This window comes from Palaemon carinicauda, chromosome 5 (assembly GCF_036898095.1).
Source record: "Palaemon carinicauda isolate YSFRI2023 chromosome 5, ASM3689809v2, whole genome shotgun sequence".
Lineage (NCBI taxonomy): Eukaryota > Metazoa > Arthropoda > Malacostraca > Decapoda > Palaemonidae > Palaemon > Palaemon carinicauda.
This window is the reverse complement of record NC_090729.1, coordinates 183,522,927-183,530,755: the sequence shown is the minus strand read 5'-3', so window position 1 is coordinate 183,530,755 and position 7,829 is coordinate 183,522,927.

The window sequence follows — 7,829 nt, the reverse complement described above, 5'->3', positions numbered from 1 at the left end:
TTTGGAGAAGCTTATAGGGCTACCTGCTAAGGCATCAACAGCCATTGACTGGGCCTCCGTGGGGTCCTAGCTTGGGTGGACAGGGGTCTTGTGCGCTGATCATATGTATATATGGTCATTCTCTAGGGTATTGTCCTGCTTGCTAGGGCATTGTCATTGTCCCTTTCCTCAGCCAATAATGAGTGGCATTTAAACCTTTTAACCCCTATGGTTTTGAAATAATAGTGAACAATACTTGTTAATCATATATAACTTCCGATCCAAACGAAAATAAAAACTAATAAACAAATTAATAAACAAATTAAGGTCTTGGCAAACTGGAATTGACTTGACGACCCACGCTGTCCTTGGAGGTCGCTATTTTTCCTTCTTATGAAGGCAATCTTCTTTTGGTAGCTTAATGGAAAGTGGGCGTTATTTTGTTGATGAGGGAACGCCTTGAGGTAATTGGAATTCATCATAGCCAAGTTGCCACTATCATAGGAAATTACTTTGCGTATACATTAGAGAAAAGGCTTCTTTTGGGGAAATTAATTTTCTCTCCTTAAGTTATGCGTTGTGTGACAGTATTATTCGGTTTATAAACAGCTTATGCTTTAAAATGGAGATGTACCATATTGAATTAAAATCTCAAGATAGAGAAGACTGGCGAAATCTAATCGAGGCCCTTTGCGTCAATAGGCGTAGGAGGGGATGATAATGATTCTATGGGATTTAACAATGAATCAGAAAAATATATTTGTATAATTATAAAGTTATGGAGAATAAACTTGATATATGTTTATGTGGCATGGTATGATTGACATTAAACTAACTGGATCTCCTTATGTTATATCAGTGTTGTGACAATATTATTTTGTTATAAACAACTTGTACTTTATATTAGAGAAGCATCATATTGGATTTAACAATGAATCAGAAAATATATTGATATAATTATAAAGTTGAGGAGAATAAACTTGATATACGTTTATGTAGCCTGGTGTAATTAACATAAAAACTAACTATATCTCTATAAGGTATATCAGTGTTGTGACAATATTATTTTGTTAATAAACAACTCATGTTGTATGTCAGAGAATTCATCACATGGGGATTTAACAATGAATCAGAAAATATATTTTTACCTTGAGTAACACAAAGATCACGCAATTGTCAATTCCTTTTGATCTAAAGTTCTTGTTAGGCTGCAGACGAATACGTGAAACATCGAACGAAATCTTTCATAGATCAATCAAATTATTTCATGATAAATATCAACATAAAAATAATACATATTAGAAGACTTTTGGTGGAAGTCTAAATGCGAATATTAACACAAAAATAATTCATATTGATAGACTTTTAGTTGAAGTTCAAATGAAAATATTAACACTAAAATATACATATTGATTGATAGACTTTTGGTGGAAGTTTAGATAAGAATGTTAACACAAAAATAATACATATTGGTAGAATTTTGATCTAAATTTAAATGAGTATATTAGCACAAAAATAATACATATTGATAGATTTTTGGTGGAAGTTCAAATAAAAATATTAACACTAAAATAGAATACATATTGATAGACTTTGGTGGAGTTTAAATGTGACTATTAACGCAAAAATAATACACATTGATAGACTTTTGGTGGGAGTTTATATGAGAATATTATCACGGAAATATACATATTGATAGACATTTGGGGGAAATTTAGATGAGAATATTAACACAAAAATAATGCATATTGATGAATTTTTGGTGGAAGTTTTAAATGCGAATATTATTCTGACGAAATAAACTGTTTCAACTGTCGATTTGGTAACGATTAGTTTACCAATTCCGTCTGATCCAAAGGATATTACAAACTTAAATGATTAAAAACATCATATTAGCTTGAAGGTGGAAATACTGGAAAACATAGTTTAAAATTTAAAGACACAAAGATGTTGAAATTTCTCAATGTATATTCAATGAAACAAGCCGAAAGGTAGTTAACCTTTTTGATAAGTTTCCATGGAATCGCTTGGCTATATGGCCCTAGACAACCACGTGGCTTCCATAAGGTATATTTTTCTTTATCCTGGATTTTCAGAAAACGTGACATACTACTGCCATCTGTTGTCAACGTTTAGAAACTTCAAAATAAACTATTCAAAACTACCGATTTGGTAACGATAGTTTACCAATTCAGTCTGATCAAAAGGAGAATACAAACTTTTATGATTAAGCATTAGGTTAGTTTGAAGGATGGAAATACTGGAAAACATAATTTCAAAATGAAAGACCCAAAGATGTTGAAATTTCTCAATGTACACTCAATGTAACAAGTCGAAAGGGCAGTTAACCTCTTTAACCCTTGACTACATGACCCCAGACAGCCACGTGTTTTCTATAAGGTATATTTTTCTTTATCCTGTATTTTCAGCAAACGTGACATACTAGTGCCATCTGTTGTCAACATATGGAAACGACGAAATAAACTATTCAAACTACCGATTTGGTAACAATTGTTTGCCAATTCAGTCTGAACCATAGAAGAATACAAACTCATATTATTAAACATCACTTTAGGGTGAAGGATGGAAATACTAGAAAACATAATTTCAAAATGAAAAGACAAAAGATGTTGAAATTATTCAATGAACACTCAATGAAACAAGTGGAAAGGTCAGTTAACCTCTTTAATAAGTTTGACTATATGCCCCCAGACAGCCACGTGGTTTCCATAAGGCATATTTTCCTATATCTTAGATTTTCAGCAAATGTACCATAGTGGTGCCATCTGTTATCAACATTTAGAAAATTAGAAAGAATTGTAATAATTTTCTTTCATAAACCATGTAAATCATTTATTCCTAAAATCGAAATGGACATTATAATTGCTCAGATTGGATTGATAAACTCGACAGCTTGATCAGATAGCAATATGACCACACAGGAAAAAACGATGAGTTATTTGGTAATGAACTAGATTATATTTCATGAACTAAGGGATGAACAGGATATTCTACATACAATCAGGTCAAATTGTAAAATGTATGACTATAATATGATAATTAATCCTATAGCTCATATCGACAGTTGCTTCATTTCAGTAGAGAACTTTATGATTGGCGATCCTGTTAGTGAAACGACAAATTCCCATTGGGAATTAATAATTTCCTAATCCTTTATTTAAGTCATAGTGGAAATAAAGCTATTCAACAACCAATGATTATTTCCTAAACCCGTTATAGAATTCAAAGCCCATTGGTGTCCTTTGGAAACTTCCCTGGCTAGCGATGGCCAGACTTGTTAGTTCCTTTGGTCGCTACAACCTCACCATCCTTGTAAGCTAAGGAGGGGGCGTTTTGGGAGAGCCTAAAGGTCTATCTGGTGGGTCATCAGCAGACATTTCCTGGCCCTCTTTGGTTCTAGCTTAAGTGGAGAGGGAGCTTGGGCCCTAATCATATGTATATATTGTCAGTCTCTGGGGCATTGTCGTCCTTGATAGGGCAATGTCACTGTACCGAGGACTTCAAACCTGTTTAAGTGAACCACATTATTAATTACTTATTTAGTATACACAAAGTTGACATTATTTTAGATTCTCAACCACCTAAGTTGTGCTTTGCAAAAAAAAAAAAAAGAAAAAAAAAGAAAAAAAAAGAAAAAAAAAACTTGTTAAGCGTTACTGAAGTCAACACAGCTAATTATATATCATGGCTTATCCGTTATCTATGCCTGTGAATTATAAAAGAAATCAATACGATAGTGTATATTTTTTTCAATTACCCTTCAATAAATGGAGCATATTATTTAATCTATATTCATTACATGCTATTTCTATATATTTTATTAATATTTTTTTCTTCGATATTATTGAAAATTTAAAGCAAGATAATCTATGTATTTTAAATAATTTACTCAAGATATCTTGTAAATTTTATAATGAGAGAGAGGAGAGAGAGAGAGAGAGAGAGAGAGAGAGAGAGAGAGAGAGAGAGAGAGAGAGAGAGAGAGAGATGGGTGACATTTGTATTTTCTTTTCAGTAATATATATATGCATATATATATATATATATATATATATAGAGAGAGAGAGAGAGAGAGAGAGAGAGAGAGAGAGAGAGAGAGAGAGAGAGAGAGAGAGAGAGAGAGGTGATATATTTTTTTTTAGTAATATATATATATATATATATATATATATATATATATATATATTGAGAGAGAGAGAGAGAGAGAGAGAGAGAGAGAGAGAGAGAGAGAGAGAGAGAGAGAGAGACGTCACCTTTATATTTTTTTTTCAGTGTCGTTTATTTTTTCCACAGATTTTTTTCATCTCAATTCACGTGTCTCATAAATCTTCGCTCGTTCAAGCGAGAGAACTATTATTATTTTTTCTTTTGAATCAGTGTTTTGAAACATCATACTTCACCTTCATGGAAGGTTGGCCACATAGCCAAGGTTATGAGGTTTATGTTCACTTTTCTTTGGACTTTCCCCAAACTCCATTTTTTTTTACAATATTTTTCCTGGGTTTGAAAAGCGTGTTATATATATATATATATATATATATATATATATATATATATATATATATATGTATATATATATATATATATATATATATATATATATATATATATATATATATATATATATATGTATTCTCTGGAATCTGACAAGCAAACTATCGTATTTGTTTGTAATCATTTAATTTTTTTTTTTTTTTTGTATGGCAGTGTTCTTAGGTATTCGAGTAATCAATAAATATCTTCATGTGAAAATAAATACACAAGTGTATATATACTGCGTATATATATATATATATATATATATATATATATACGGTGTATGTATATATATATATATATATATATATATATATATATATATATATATATATATATATATATATATATAATTACATTTTGGTAACCAATTTTCTTTTTCTATTAAGGTTGAATTCAATTCGAGAATAAAAGATTCATAAAAGGTTTGATAATATTTTTTGTTTTTTATATACTCATCATGCCAACGAGTTTTTTCCTTCCTAGTGGGTGAAAAAAAAGGAAATATTTCGTGCGTAAATCTTTTAGGGAAGTATTGGTCACTCGGTAAGCTGCACGAAATCCAGATATTTTGCGAAACTTGTTACTCCTAATTTTTATTTTATTTATTTATTTATTTTTTTTTTTTTTTTTTTTGGATGAGGCCAATATTTTTGTTTCGTCTAGAAAATATCATTCTTTTTGAGGTAACCTTCTGACTGCAACTTTGAAAGTCATGTTTTTTCAAGGGTCACTTTTGCATGTACAACTTTAGAGAAAGAGATATATGCAGCATCAGGAGTTCACAGTTCGTTGAATTTTTCTTTACTAAATATGATTCTATGAATACGCTTCATTGTTGACTTTCGATCGTGATAGACTTCATTTTGGATCTATCGGTAAATATCCTCAGCCTATATAATCAAGCTTATCATGATTGGTTGAAGTTCAAACTACTCTCCACCAACAAATTTAATATATCAGCCAATTAGAGTGGGATAAAAGCCTTTGCCATATTCACAGGGCCGAAGTTGATTGTGATTGGTGGATATTCAAGGTGATCCATAGCTTTAGTCAACTCAGCGAGAAAGGGGCGATAGATGAGGGTAACTGCTTCTAAACGGATTTCTCCACATATGCCACTCCACTTCCTAGCTCTGCCTCTGTCTTTCTTTCTCTATCTGTCTGTTTTGATGTTAATTATTGCATTTCTGAAATTGTATCCGAAATTATTTTAGATTTGGTTCCACACCACCATTTGGATAAAGTTCAAGGTGTGTTGTCTTGTGTAAAGGTTTCCCACTCCCCAGAACCTGTCATATAAGGGGAGCCATCCAATGCTCATATGCCAGACGTTGCTGCTACACATTCTGTGACACACTCACACACTTTCGCAATGGACCGTTACCCATTTTGAAGTTCGTCATATGGAGAGAGAGAGAAAGAGAGAGAGAGAGAGAGAGAGAGAGAGAGAGAGAGAGAGAGAGAGAGAGAGAGAGAGAGAGAGAGAGAGAGAGAGAGAGAGAGAGAGAGAGAGAGAGAGAATTTGGAAATACACCGATCTATATAGAAACAGAGAAAGAGATAAAGAAAGAAAGAAAGAGACAGAGAGTAGGGGTGAAGAGTTGGGGAGCAGTCCAGTGATATTTGGAGACATGGCATCAATAAGGGAATCCGTTTAAAACCAGATATCGTCCCCATATTGCCCTTTCTCACTGCGTTGAGTATAGCATAACGGCTAGTCATATCAAGATATGTTTTAAAGACATTGACTAATTGTACTTACAGCCATTTTAAAATTATATATTGTTTTAATTCAAATTAATTTTTAAAAACCATTTGTAATGCAACAATATTTTTTTAACTACCTTACTAATGCATAATGAATGAGATCAAGGATATTTTGCATTAATTGTTTTATTGACTATCTAGAATGCTTTTCAAAACTTGTAAAACAACTGAATGCATGGAAAAATATTAAATATGAATAAAATCTTGCATATTCTGTTATGAGTGCTAAAAAATCCCTAATAGTTTATACAATTGCAAAAGCCATACCAATAAATATTGTACTACAAGCCACCGGACAACCCCATCGACTGCTATCTGAAAAATGAAATAATGTTGGGGAAAACCAACGCCAGCATCGACTGTGGAGTTATCGATGAAATATATGAACAACATTTTCAAATGGTGTGTCCGGCACATGATAAATGAATGAGATTATACGGAGTTTTGAATTACGAACACAACACTTCGTTACAAAAGCTGACAGTATGGATAGATATATTGAGCGCTACCGCAACTTTTATAGACATGTTAACCATGAAAATTAATGTGCTATTTTATCAAATGAACTTTTATATAAATTGAGCATATGTATTCCAATTAGAATATGAAGAGTGGTATTTTATTATAATTAACTCAATTTCGTTTTTAACACAACTTAATGGCTGATGAGAATCTGGTTTAATTAGCGCTTATACAGCATCGAGTTTTCTTTTTATATTGTTTTGATATTTTTGGGCCAGACATTACTTTTCAAAGGGTAAATTTCATGTAGTTACAGCTTGAATGGAAACACGTCAGTTGAGATGTAGATTTCGGATTTTATAAACATTTTGTGGAAAGCTATTCTCTGATCCAGTTATAATGAAAACACACAAACACTCTCTCTCTCTCTCTCTCTCTCTCTCTCTCTCTCTCTCTCTCTCTCTCTCTCTCTCTCTCTCATAATATTTTAATAATAACAAAATAGGAAAATATGATGGTACAACCTCTCTCTCTCTCTCTCTCTCTCTCTCTCTCTCTCTCTCTCTCTCTCTCTCTCTCTCTCTCTCTCTCTCTCTCTCCTATTTTAATAATAATAACAAAATAGGAAAATATGATGGTACAACCCCTCTCTCTCTCTCTCTCTCTCTCTCTCTCTCTCTCTCTCTCTCTCTCTCTCTCTCTCTCTCTCTCTCTCTCTCATAATATTTTAATAATAACAAAATAGGAAAATATGAAGGTACAATCTCTCTCTCTCTCTCTCTCTCTCTCTCTCTCTCTCTCTCTCTCTCTCTCTCTCTCTCTCTCTCTCTCTCTCTCTCTCTCTCTCTCCTCCAATATGTGGAAACATATATTCCTTTCATCCTTTAACAATAAATTCCCTATTCCCATCACTGGAATGTCCGAGAAATTGATCTCCATTGTCCACCTGTGTCTTTTGACTAAACAATTCTTGGGCCTTTTTTGTCGATAATCAATTCGGTCCTTTCTTCTTCTTCTTCTTCTTCTTCTTCTTCTTCTTCTTCTTCTTCTTCTTCTTCTTC